Source organism: Triturus cristatus, chromosome 1_2 (assembly GCF_964204655.1).
Source record: "Triturus cristatus chromosome 1_2, aTriCri1.1, whole genome shotgun sequence".
Lineage (NCBI taxonomy): Eukaryota > Metazoa > Chordata > Amphibia > Caudata > Salamandridae > Triturus > Triturus cristatus.
The window spans coordinates 154,372,177-154,384,408 of record NC_140580.1 but is presented as its reverse complement, the minus strand read 5'-3'; the positions used below and the strand labels follow the sequence as shown (position 1 = coordinate 154,384,408).

Sequence of the window (12,232 nt, the reverse complement as noted above, 5' to 3'; positions counted from 1 at the left end):
AAGCATGTGTTTTTACGAGTCCAGGAAATGGCGTAGGGTCTTACCCAGAGGTAGGAAATAGGTAAAAATTAAGGGTGCCAGGGGTGAGCCACCCAGGTAGTTGCTTGGAGGATCCACTAAGGGATAGTGGATTCTACAAGTAAAGAAGCGCCATGTGAGAATCACTGTATGTAGAAATCGCTTCACAATAATGAGGTCTACTAATGATTGAGGAAGTGAAATCAATACGCATTAATTATGGGCCATAAAGAAGGAGAATTCAGATTCACCATATCAAGCTCAATGCACGTAAATATGGGCCACCGTGAAGGAGGAAAAGCCAAATGAGCATCAAGAATGTGCCATTATGTAGAGAACAGGCTCACTGTAAGTCTATTAGCCATGCAACAGTTTAATGTTTCGCAGTTGCCAAAAGTCTGCTTCCTCTCCCCGGGCTGGTTTGTTCCTACGTCACGCCCACGGCACAACCTCCCATAAGACACCACTAACACCTAAACTGCCCTAATTAAGGTCCTGCGGGCAAGAGGAGTGGTGCGGGTATTGAAAAGGAAAACGAAGATAAGAGGGAAAGAAAGGGGTTAACGAAAAGGAAGCCCGTTATTGGGGAGCGGAGAGGAGGGGGAGAAGAAAGGGAAGGGTGGAGAAAGAAATGCGGCCACAGAAGAGTTAAAGCAGGGTGGAGTTGGAACAGAGGATCAGAGAACATCCACACAAATCGCACAACCCAATTCACCAATGAAGAGCCACATATGCCACAGTAGTCCCCACGAGACCTCACACTGAAAACAACAAAACGCCAGCCCGCCAAAGGAGAGCCTCGTGTCTTACTACTGATGGCAAAGCATGACCCACCAGCCTACGAAAGAAAAGCATTTTGTCAAAACGAAGGAATACCAGCTCACCAAAGCCAAGCACTGTGCCTCATAAGCAGGGCCAATGGAATTATGCGGCAATGGAGGACCCAATTATGCAGCAGGGTCATTCTAGATTATGTGGCAAGAAATGGTAAACAATTAGGCTTAATGTGACATTCTGTGGCAGAATTATGTGACTTATTTATGTTAACATGCATTCATATCACCTGAACAAAAGTTTCACTTCACAATTTGCCTTTTAATACTTATATACAGCAGCCAGCAACCGAAGGACGGCCAGTTACCTTTGAAAAAGGTCTGCCATTGAGCTTGAACATCACGCGGCACTTTTCTGTAGAAACGTTTGATCCATTTGAACTATTTTGTTGAATTCTGCACATTGCGCAGACGTTTGTAAATTATGTGGCGAGTATGGTAAATACAACATTAAACAGGAAAGGCCTGAGCCGCACAATTCCTATGGCCCTCTGTGGGTCACGGGAAGGGAAACCACGAGGCACTGACGTCTAAAAGGGGAGGACTCGTCTGAGCTACGGTAAGCCTCGTGGGCTCACCACAAAGCCAGGATTTCCCCTTCATATGCAGGATTTTAATGACAGGGTAGGCAAAAACACAATCCTACATGCTAGAAACATAAAACTGGAAAACAAACTTTACAGAGATCTAAACGACCTGAAAATGTATATCTTATGTGGTTTCACTGCTAGGAGTCTAGTGGCGGACAAGGAAACAGAGTTCTTATAATGCCGGAATATCTACTTGTCCAAACCACGTGATACTCGGCAAATTACCTCTGTCTTCCAGTGGCTCACTTGCCTTACGTGCCAAAAGTCAACACAGCATTAAACGCGCCAAACCCCTGGATTAGGAGACATACACAAGCTACATATTCATTACACACAAAAGCCAACAGAGCCAGGCAGACACACAGGGTGGCCTGAGTCCGTGCACACTCAAGTACCAGCGCACGAGCTGAACTCACCATGAAAACCTCTTCTACATAAAGGGTGCATTATATGTTCAGCTCGGGTCGGGTGCCAGACCTGACTAGCACAACTCTTGCACCTGGGCGGGCTGGAGGCTTGAAGAAGGAAACAAGTGGGAGGGGTGGAGGGAGTGCACGCAGGCTTGAAAAGAAAACAAGTGGGAGGGGTGGGGGGAGTGCGACAAGACCTGTGGCCGCGAGATGCTCTCTGTGGTGGGGGAGGGTCATTGAAGCGCGAGCTTGGGAGTGTGAGAGGAAAGCCAGATGGCACCCCTGCTCGTAACTGTGCGCGTAACCGCACGCTCTATGCCACCCAAAAAAGCTGTGGTCGGCATTTTAAAGCCCAATCACTAAATGTCTCGCCAGAGCAGTGCATGCGCTGGCTCAGGCGAGACCAAAAAATAGGCGGAAAGTGGGCGGAACTTCATGCCAATATCCTGAATACAACATGTCTCGAAGAGTCAGTGCAAGCGCTGTCTAAGCGAGACCTAAAAAGATACCCAAAGGTTAATCTTTCTTTTTGGAAACACATCCCGGGCTGCACTTAAACCAAAAAAAGTTGCTTTATTTAAAAGCAAACAGACATGGTGGCCTGCTGAACCCAGCAGGCCACCATCCCTGTGTTATTGGCCATTCCCATAGGGACGTAAATTGCGACCTACCTAATGAATATTGATGAGGCAGGTCATTTGTGACCCCATTGGGAATCACTAATGTGTCTGAGACACTTCAGCACATTTCATTTTGCAAGTCTCTAATTGCGAGTCGCAAACTTTCGCAATCAGAGACTAGTTAAATGAAATGGTCGTACATCTGGCCCCAATTGGCTGAAAAAGTGCTTTTTAATATATAGGTGTATGTACCTTTTGACATTTAAAGCACAAATCTTGTTGAGGAATAGCAAAGGGCTTTAAATAGGGGTGGGGGTGGTAAAGGATTCAAGATCTGGATTCATGAAATAGAGTATCTTCTGTACTGGAAGAAGGTCTGCAGTAGATGGAACAAGCCTGGTTAGTGGTTGTTCCGGATTCTAGATTCAAACCCGACAAAAGGTTGCCTGTGGGGCTTTTTGTATGCATTATTAACTTCTAGTCCACTGCTGCATTTCAGGCATTAACATACAGAGGGCAAGGATTCACGCGGTATTCTATGCTGAACCGCAAAAAACATAAATTACACTATGTGGGATGCAACTATAAGCCCATCTCCTGCTAAAAATATGAAATAAAGTCATAGCTCACTTCTTTTCTAAATCGTGTTTTTAATTGTCTCCTTTTATCTTTACCTAAAGTTATTCTATATGTCTTAATGGTGCCTTTTTATGTCTCAGTTTCAGATAGTTTTAGCTGTCTGTAGGTCACACCTATTGTTTCCAATACCTAACATATACATAAAGTGGGCTTTTGGATCAGTCCCTTGCTCATGATAGGATATCTTTGTTGTCCATCACACTTCCCTGTAGCAGTGACACAGGATTCTATTGTCCGCATTCCCGGTTAGTTGGTAACTGTAAAGTTTGAACGAGCTGCTGCTCTGAAGCATTATGAAGAGCTGGGCTCTTAATTTAATAACTTACTGCTACTCATACCACCATTGGTGGACAGGCACCATGTACTCTTTCTTGTGGGACAATCTGACTACTACTGGCCTTCCTGAGACTATAGGTAAGACTGAATCAAAGCAAGCTGGCATTCAAGTGCTGCCAGGCTGATGGTCAACATCCAGCCTTACCTGCATCTATACAGAAGGGAAAAGCGGGGAGCCCTCGGGCCTGATCCGATTCCATTCTCCTATACCCCAAGGCCAATCTTTCCTCTGTTGGCCATAAACCCGACTCGGGCACCATGCGCTTAGATATGCTGACAGAAAGGATCAATAGACAAAATGTCAGAATAGGTACTGCTGAGAGGCGGATCACAGACCAGCAGTATCACTCCTCAACAACAGAGAAAAGTACTGAAAAAAATTACATCCTTGAAGCCCAATCTTGTCGTAAAAATGTTTGGGAGCGGCAAAGTCGACAAATATTGGGAAACTGAAGGAGCACATTGACTCCTTGCTAATAACATTTTTTGGTAAAAAAGTTCTCAACCGCCTTTACTGTGGAGCGCGCTCACTGTTCCCTGGGCCCCAGACCCCCATGGGAGCTCCGCCACGACCTATAGTGGCCTAGATTCTCAGTTTTCAAGATGGAGATGTGATCCTCCAGCTGGCTTGAATAAATGATTGCCACTGGTAATTACTCAGGCCTCATCCTAGTCCATTCGTTATTTTGTACACCATGCCACCTCAGTTTGGACCCAGCTATATGGTAATCAATCTTGACCCAGCTTCAAATGGGAACAGCCTAGCCTGAAGTGCCAACTGACACCCAAAGTGCGACAGGTATGCCCAGACGTGGAGCCCATGCTCACTGTGCCACTGGAATCAAGCTATAAAGAGCCCTGATCACGGCGAAACCCACCCTAGGTTGCTTGTATTCTGGTTCAGGGAGGACCTGGCTTGGAAGTTTTGGCTGGACTGTTCCCATAAGGAGCAGGGTCAAGGCTGATTTGCATATGGCTGAGTCCAAACTGAGGCAGTATGGTGGGTAAAAAACGATGGATTGGGATGCTGCCCTGAGCGATTTCCAATGGCTGAGATTGATTCAAGAATTCCATCCAACACCTTGTTGTTATTGTTAAACAAGCCCATTACTCTAGATGAAGTCACTCACTGCAGCAGTGAGGGACTGGCGGGTGGGAGAACTCTGGGCTCGGGCAGTGTTCCAGCTGAGTTCTTTAAGACTTTCAAGCAACTAACAGCTCTTCATTACTTCAGTAGTATGAGGAGGTGGCAAAGAGAGGAATCTTGCAGCCCTCGATGCGAGAGGCCATTATCACCCTAATTCTGAAGTAAAAAAAATCCATGCAATTGTGCTTTTTATCACCCCTCTCTCACAGTTAACCCCTTCAGTGCCCCGCCCTTTCCTCGCCCTGTGCCGGGCGTTACATTAGCGGGCGGGGTTCATGACGAGACTATCTCGTCATGGGCACTGAAGAGGTTAAACCTTTAAAAAGATTTTTGGTAAGGTATTAGCTGCCAGACTGTCCCTATTGATGGAGAAGAGTATTTTGACAGAACAGTTGGGCTTTGTCGCGCATACCTCATAGATCCATGGCTATTATCCTCCGTACTCTTTTCTCGGTATATATTACATAGATGCACGGGTGGGGCCACTGTGGCTCTACTGGACACGTAAAAAGCATATGGGCATCCTTTATTGTGACACTGGTCAGATACGGTATAGCAAATTCTTTCCTAAAATTGATAATGCTTCTATAAACAAAAACAGTTGCTAGGATTCAGAACAATGGATTGACCTCACAATCTTTTGACATAAGGAGGATTCTGCAGTGAGGCTCGCTGTCCTTCCTGCTGTTTATTCTGGCCATGGAATCCCTTTCCAGACACTTAAAGGAATATCTTGTGCAGAGAGGGTTGTCCTTTCGAATGGGATAGCTTCTCCTCTCTATGTATGGTGATGATATTCTCCTTTGTCAGGAATCCTTGAGTTAATATGGAACTTCTGATCCGCAAGGTCATATGGTTTGGTAGGTTTTTGGGAGGTATCATCAAATGGGACTGGGCTGTTCCCACTCACTTTGTGCACTTGTAAACCCGACTTGAAGGATCAGATACACTGGGATGAGGACTCAATGAGGTACTTAGGGGGGGGGGGATTTTACACCAAGAGGCAAGGGAGCTGCTCGGCTTGAATTACCGCAAAGCTGTTGAGAGACTGACACAGCAGGTTACGTCGTGGATTCACTTTCCTTCCCAATGAGGGCCAAATTGCACTTGTTTTTCCAAGATTCCGTTTCCTAAATATCTGTGTCCACTAAAACAGAATTTTTTCAGACTTCTAGATCCCACTACATCCTAAAATCAACTGGTCTACATTAATGATGCCTTATGGGAAGAGTGGTTTCAAGGTGCCAGATCTAGAGAGCTGCGGGCTCATTTTCTCTATTTATGGCACCACGCTGATTGCCAAATCTCTTACCTAGTCTCATGGAGGGCCCACACTGACAGCATCCCTATGGGTTCTTTTCTGCCTACAGGCCTGCCTACCCCTAGAGGCCGATTCCGATGTCAGACGGAAGGGCTCCGACCAACAGTCAGAGCCCTTCCGCCCGCATCGGAATGTGCCGTTCGGATTCCTTTCCGACCAAGCCATTCCGATGGGCTCGGTCGGAAAGGAATCCGAATCGGATTTCCAGATGGCTTATGACAGGCTCCGAGAGCCCGTCCGCCATCTGGAAAGCCTTCAGTACTCCTCCGGCCGCCTCTTTCCAACCGAGGGAGTACGATGGCAGTTTCCCACTGCCTTTTCGTGGCGGTCTTTCCGGCATGAAAAGGCAGTCAGAAACTGTCTTTGGGGGCCCCCAGTTGGGCCCCCTTGGGTGATAGGCCACCAAATGGCAGCTTGGGGGGCACCTATGGTGCCCCCCTGTTGATCCCTGCACCCGGTGGCAGGCACCTTGGGGTGCCTGCCACCGGGTGCAGGGATGAACTGCACCCCTGCATTTCACAATGCGAGCATGCATTCCGTTCGGAATGCATGCTCCCATTGTGAAGTATGCGAGTGCGACCGAACAGGGTTACTTTTACTTCCACTTACTAATACCAATCTGCCATCCTGCAAATTTCTCTCCTATGGTACACGACGGCCTCTTGCACTCTAAATGCTCCCAGTTGACAGCCACAAATGCTGCTGAACTCCTACCCCAAATGATACTCCTCCACTTGCAACCCACATGATCCCACACATATCCCGAACACTTGAAGCAAAACTGCACTCCCATCTGCATTCAAAATGTTCCTCCCACCCAGAGGTTGAACTGGGTGGGATCTAAGGGGCAAAAGGTACCCATACTTATTAAAATTTAAGAAAAACAGTTCACCTACATTTTTTGTGAAAAGACAACCATCCGGGGGCGGTAGCTCCAATATTTTAAATGCTTCCGCTGAAGTATCAATGTTACAAACAACAGGAGAAACCCCTAAACCCAGCTGAGACCTGGGTGAATCGCAGTATCAAAGTGTCTTAATGGGTAACAATATCGAAATTAATAATTCATACTTTAATTATAGGGAGAATGAAAAAAAAACATAGGCACCAAAAACTGTCAATGCAATTGCATTTTTTAGAGGCAAAAACACACTTTAGATATCAACATTATTTAAAGACTGTGTTACATGCATAGTGAACACATTGTGCTTGTGAAGGGACAATATACAGCAAAAGTGAAACAAGTGCATGTGAAGAAAAGAGGCAGCATACGGAAATCATTCACTTATCACTATGCATTTATATTTTTATAGATATAATATTTTCACAGAATTAAACCATAAAAATCCGTACATTTGCTGGCGTTTGTCGACTGCGTTTCTACTTTCATGAACTGAGGTCATAATCAGGAAAATATTTACACAAAATAATGTTGACACTGCTCTCTAAATAGTGTGTTTGTCTCTAAAAAAGCAATTGCATTGACAATTTTTGGTGCCATATGTTGCTTTTTCTGTTCTCCCCTGTGCTGTGAAAACGAACGCAGACAGACAGTTAAACAGGAAACAAGCCTTCTTGTCAGGGCGCCTGCTCCTTGAAAGAAAATGAGCAACTGTTTAATCTGCAAGTGTAAAGGGTGCTCGGAAGCCAGTATTGACTTTAATTGATGGAGTCACTTAAAGCTTGCCAATTGACAAAGGTTTATTCTTAACTTTGAGTGGTAGTGCAAGGGAGTTACAAGCTGGGCTGCGAAAAGGGTGCATTTAAGGGACAGTTATATATTTTTTTTTAAATGCACAGTCTGGGTATTGCAGTCTGGGTATTACTAAACTCTATATTTTTTAAAGCAACACTTTATCTTAAACCTTTTGCTCATTTTGTGGCAGTCTTATCTTATATTGTGTGTAATGAAAGTTTAAAATGAATCGCATATTTACAGTGCTTTCTGTCACAATCTGGACGCTTATAGCAGTAAAAATACACAAGTCCCTATTCTCCACTGCACCAACCAATATTCAATTCTGTGCCTCTATGATTACACACACAACGACCTCTGCAGTGCATTAACTAATAGAGGTTTCTTAATGTGCCATAATGTACGTCCCACGGATTAATAACTTGCATTTATTTCTCATTTACGCTGCACGTTATTTTATTTTTAGTTACCTGAAGGTGAAAAATCCCCCCCCAAAAATTAGTATTTTTTTTTCCAGTCACACCTTTGACACCACCCCATTGCATGTAGCATCAAAGTCTCCATACTTGTATTTATGCACTTCGACTGCTGCTCCTGCCGCCACACAAAATACCCCATCACCAACCATTCATATGCCACTATTGTTCCCCAAACTCCAAAGCCACCCGCACTCCCGATGACAAATACTCAAACATTGTTTCCTCCCTCAACAGATTCCCATGGGCATAGGAAGTGTGGGGGATTTATCCCCCCCAGATTTTGGAGAGGAGGGGACAAGTGTTGGAGGACGCAGGTGACAAAAAAAACGAAAGCGCAATTCTCCTGTTCGCATGGCTTTGGATTGTTAAAACGCTACCTCTGATGGCCTTGCTTTTGACCAGCCAACCTGCCTTCAGTTGGGGTCGGATTTAGAAGGTAGGTATTTCGCTGGTGCTGAGGACAAATTCCTGAGGCCAGATGTAGGTCGTTTTTTTATGGGTTTGGGGCAGGGTCCACACTTGGCGCAAACTGCTGACGAGTCATTGTCATTCAATATAGAATGACAATGGTCAACTGAGCAGGCACGGCATGTGGTGCATCTCCTCCTATCCTGTGCCAAGGGCACAGCAAGGAGGCCTCTGCTGAGTAGGAGAGTTCACACACCCCTGGCAAAGGGAGGTGCTGGGGCTATAGAAGGAGTTTTGATCAGGTGATGCATCTTTTTTATGCAACCCACCTCAAATACAGAAACTCACAGGAAAAGAAACATGTTCCTTACCTAAGAATGCAATTCGAATTTATCAAAACAGACAAAATGCTCAATCATGTACTCCTTTTCGGGGGGGGGGGGGGGGGGGGTAGGGAGAAGAGCTTTCAGACCAAGCAAATAAAACTGAAAGTGTTTATGGCCTGCAGTTTAATAGTTAATAAATCACTCTGATTTAAGTGCTTTCTGCTGTGGTGTGTTCACAGGGTTGGACTGGTCTGTAGGGCAACCTGGCAGTGCCAGAAGGGCTGGTCCAACAGGTCACCGTTTAGCCACTTTTATGGTCTGCTGGTCTGCTTTTCACTGTTGATTTCTCTGATATTACCACAAACATGTCTTGCAGCAAAAGCATCTGGTCTGCCATACCCAGGCCAATGGAATTATGCGACTGTGCATCCACAGCGTTTTTTGAATAATTATGCATTTGTCACATAATACATCATCTGCTGCATAATCTGCAGATTTTTATGGAAATAAATTACGTGTAGCTCAAATGGTTCAAAAGTTACTGAAAATGCAGTGACATGTTGCCACGCAGTATAAGGCCCTTAGCAAAAGTTGACTGGTCACCTGTTTATTGCTGTATATAGATATTAAACTGGTACTAACGAGGCGCAACCAATGCCCAGACACTGTTACAAAGTGTAAAGCTGACAAAACAATAAAATAAAACTATTACATTTCCCGCATAGCACTGCGTACTTTGCTTTTTTTTTTTTTACACATAATTTCTGAACTCTGCCACATAATTCTAGTGACCCTGGCTATACCTTCAAAACACCTTTGTAGTGTGTCTTTACATGTGCAGTCTTGCCCCAATTTGCAAATGTCGGCCACTTTTGTACCTACCTGATTCGCTACTGAGGAAAAAATTATTTTGGTGCCCGGGTCTGCTTTCTGTCCCAGTCTGACCCTGCCTCCGGTACTTAGGACTACCTTGTGGGTCACCCAATGAGGCTGCTGTCACGAAGTTCCCCCCAAAAAGAAACAGTGGTGCAATTTTGGGCATACAGAAACTATAGGAACTGTGATCCTGAGTACAATGTGGAGACAGGGTCAAAGATGTGACTGCAGAGATTTCACCCCCTCCCCCCCCCCCCCCCTATTTTGGCAGAACCAGAGAAAAACTGTCACTTTCTATCCTACACCTTCCCTGGACCTCACCTTGCAATTCAGCAGCCCCAGCAAAGCACATTCATTTTCTATCAACACATGCCCAGGGCTAGCCCCACTGCTCTCCAGCAACCTTTGAAAGGAACAAGCAGAGGGGCCCATACAACCTCACTCTTTCCCAACACACACCATAGTGGCATGTAACACTGCTCAACTTTCCTGACTGCTCCACTTCATAATTCACAGGCATGACTTCCCCACTCCATTTGTGAGCAACGGAGGTGCTGCCTTCTCAGATTACCCCGGTCTCTGAGAAAAAAAGACCATAGAAAAGACTATATCTGCTTCAAGGCTCCCAGCTCCAGGTAAAGCTCAGACACATTTTTGAGGGATTTCTCTATTTCTGTTGCCTCTCTGGTTCATATTTAGTACATGTTTTGGTTAGTATCCAACAAGTATTTTCAACCACTTCAGAGTACTTTGACAGAAGACGTTTGTATTATCAGCACCATAAATTCAGTTAGGAGAGCTACCTGATTCTCAAAATACATTATGTTGTATTTTATCTAATGGAGAGGATGTGGCATTATGCCCAGAGATGTTGACTTTGGAACTGGGGAACCAGGTTCAAGTCTTGGTATCCGCTCCACATCCTGTGATTCTGGGCAAAATCGCTAATTCTTCTTGCGACAAAAAATAATAATATGAACGTGATATTGAGTAATGCAACTGGTGCTGGAGTATAGGTCTCGAATTCCTGTGGGTTAAGTTCCTGCTATATAAATCTACAAAACAACCCCCCTCAAAAAAAGAGTCCTGTGTCTGCTTATGATTCACTTTCAGCAATGTTCTCACAGCCTAATAGAACTGAAAATGATGGGGATTAATATCATACAAATCCAGGAACATTTTCGAAGGATGAACAGCAGATCCGGCAGAGATTGAAACCATGACCTCCAGGTTGCGTTTGGCCTTTAGCAGCAGATGTCTTTACTCCCTGAGCTATCGTACATTAAGCTGCGTTTGATAAAACCACACCTAAACTCTATGTAAAAATATCTTATTTTAATATTATTTCACTTCAGAACTCTGTGTTTTTACAGGTTTATAGGATCCTGGCCGTGAAGACCGCGGGCGATTTGTATTTGGTCCCCGAGACGAGACTAACCCTGTACCCCCACAGAAATCTAGTGACTCCTACGACCCTGCAGATGCCGGTCATGCTCTAGAAAAGTTCTCAACACTTGCACTAAACACGCATTCAACTTGTATATCAAAATCCTTCTCCGGTATCCCGGCCGATCCCTGCTCAGTTCTTACTCTTCTGCAGCACACACACTGATGCCAGATAACCCCCTACATGCCCCTGAGAATTCCCACCAGAGCAGTCATAAGTACCTGGTTTCACAATCATTCTGGATGACGTTCCATTTTGAATTATCTTAACTCCGAAATAGTCCCACGCACCAAGTGCTATTTATATGCCTTGTGCTTCTGCAACAGCTCGAACGTTCACAAGACATGACCCGTGCACGCAAGGATTCATCGTGCAATGGGCCCTCGAGTGCAGCTGGCATGTCCTGCTAATCAACACCGCCACCCCTCCATTGTCACCTCCAATGTCACTGAAAGGATGCTCTCTTACTACACAAGCAGCTCCCCCCGGTTAGCTAGGGTTCCGGCACAGTACCTGTACGCTGGTTCCTTCTGTTCGAGCACTCCGTGCCCTCTTTTTCGCCGGCTAGGCTGCTGCTTGCTCCTCCTGCCTAGTGAGAACCCTCCTGGCACATGCACCGCACACCCTCCACATGCACAAGCAGCAAGTCACTCACCATTCTGCCGCAGCCCCCAGCAGCTGCTCCAGATCGGAGACGCGCCCACAAGGGGCGTCACTCCTGCGTGGCTCAGTCTCGTACTACAGCCTTGCCAATTAGTATGGAAAACCACTAGAGTGTGCAGCGTGGCGGCCATCTTTAAATTGCATTTCTTATTTATTCAGTAAACAGAGAGTAGGTAAACTGTAATGAAGTTATACGATTCTAGTACTGAAGAACGCAGTCTCAGTTCTAGAGATAATGTTGTGAATTAGCTTCTTATTAAAAAGTTATACTGCTAGTTGTACTACATGAATGATTACTCCAATTTATTTCGTTACAACAATACATGATTAAACTGTTTATAAAAATGAAATTCACCTTCAGTTTAATTTTAATAGCCTTGACGCCAAACACAGATAATAATGCTGCTTTTAACATTTTTTGAT

At 45.1% G+C, this 12,232-nt stretch overlaps 1 protein-coding gene across 2 annotated transcripts in view; it reads right to left on the bottom strand.

Annotated features, from left to right (window-relative positions):
• The window catches only part of GPAM (glycerol-3-phosphate acyltransferase, mitochondrial), a 225,049-nt gene extending 213,154 nt beyond the window's left edge, over positions 1–11,895 (bottom strand). Inside the window, exon 1 of one of the 2 annotated variants that reach the window (XM_085603412.1) lies at positions 11,802–11,895. The gene's annotated coding sequence lies outside the window, so the exon portion shown is untranslated. Of the gene's footprint in view, positions 1–11,659 lie in introns of both variants that reach the window. The other variant, XM_085603411.1, reaches the window with a different exon arrangement.
• Between the last annotated feature and the right edge of the window lie 337 nt (positions 11,896–12,232).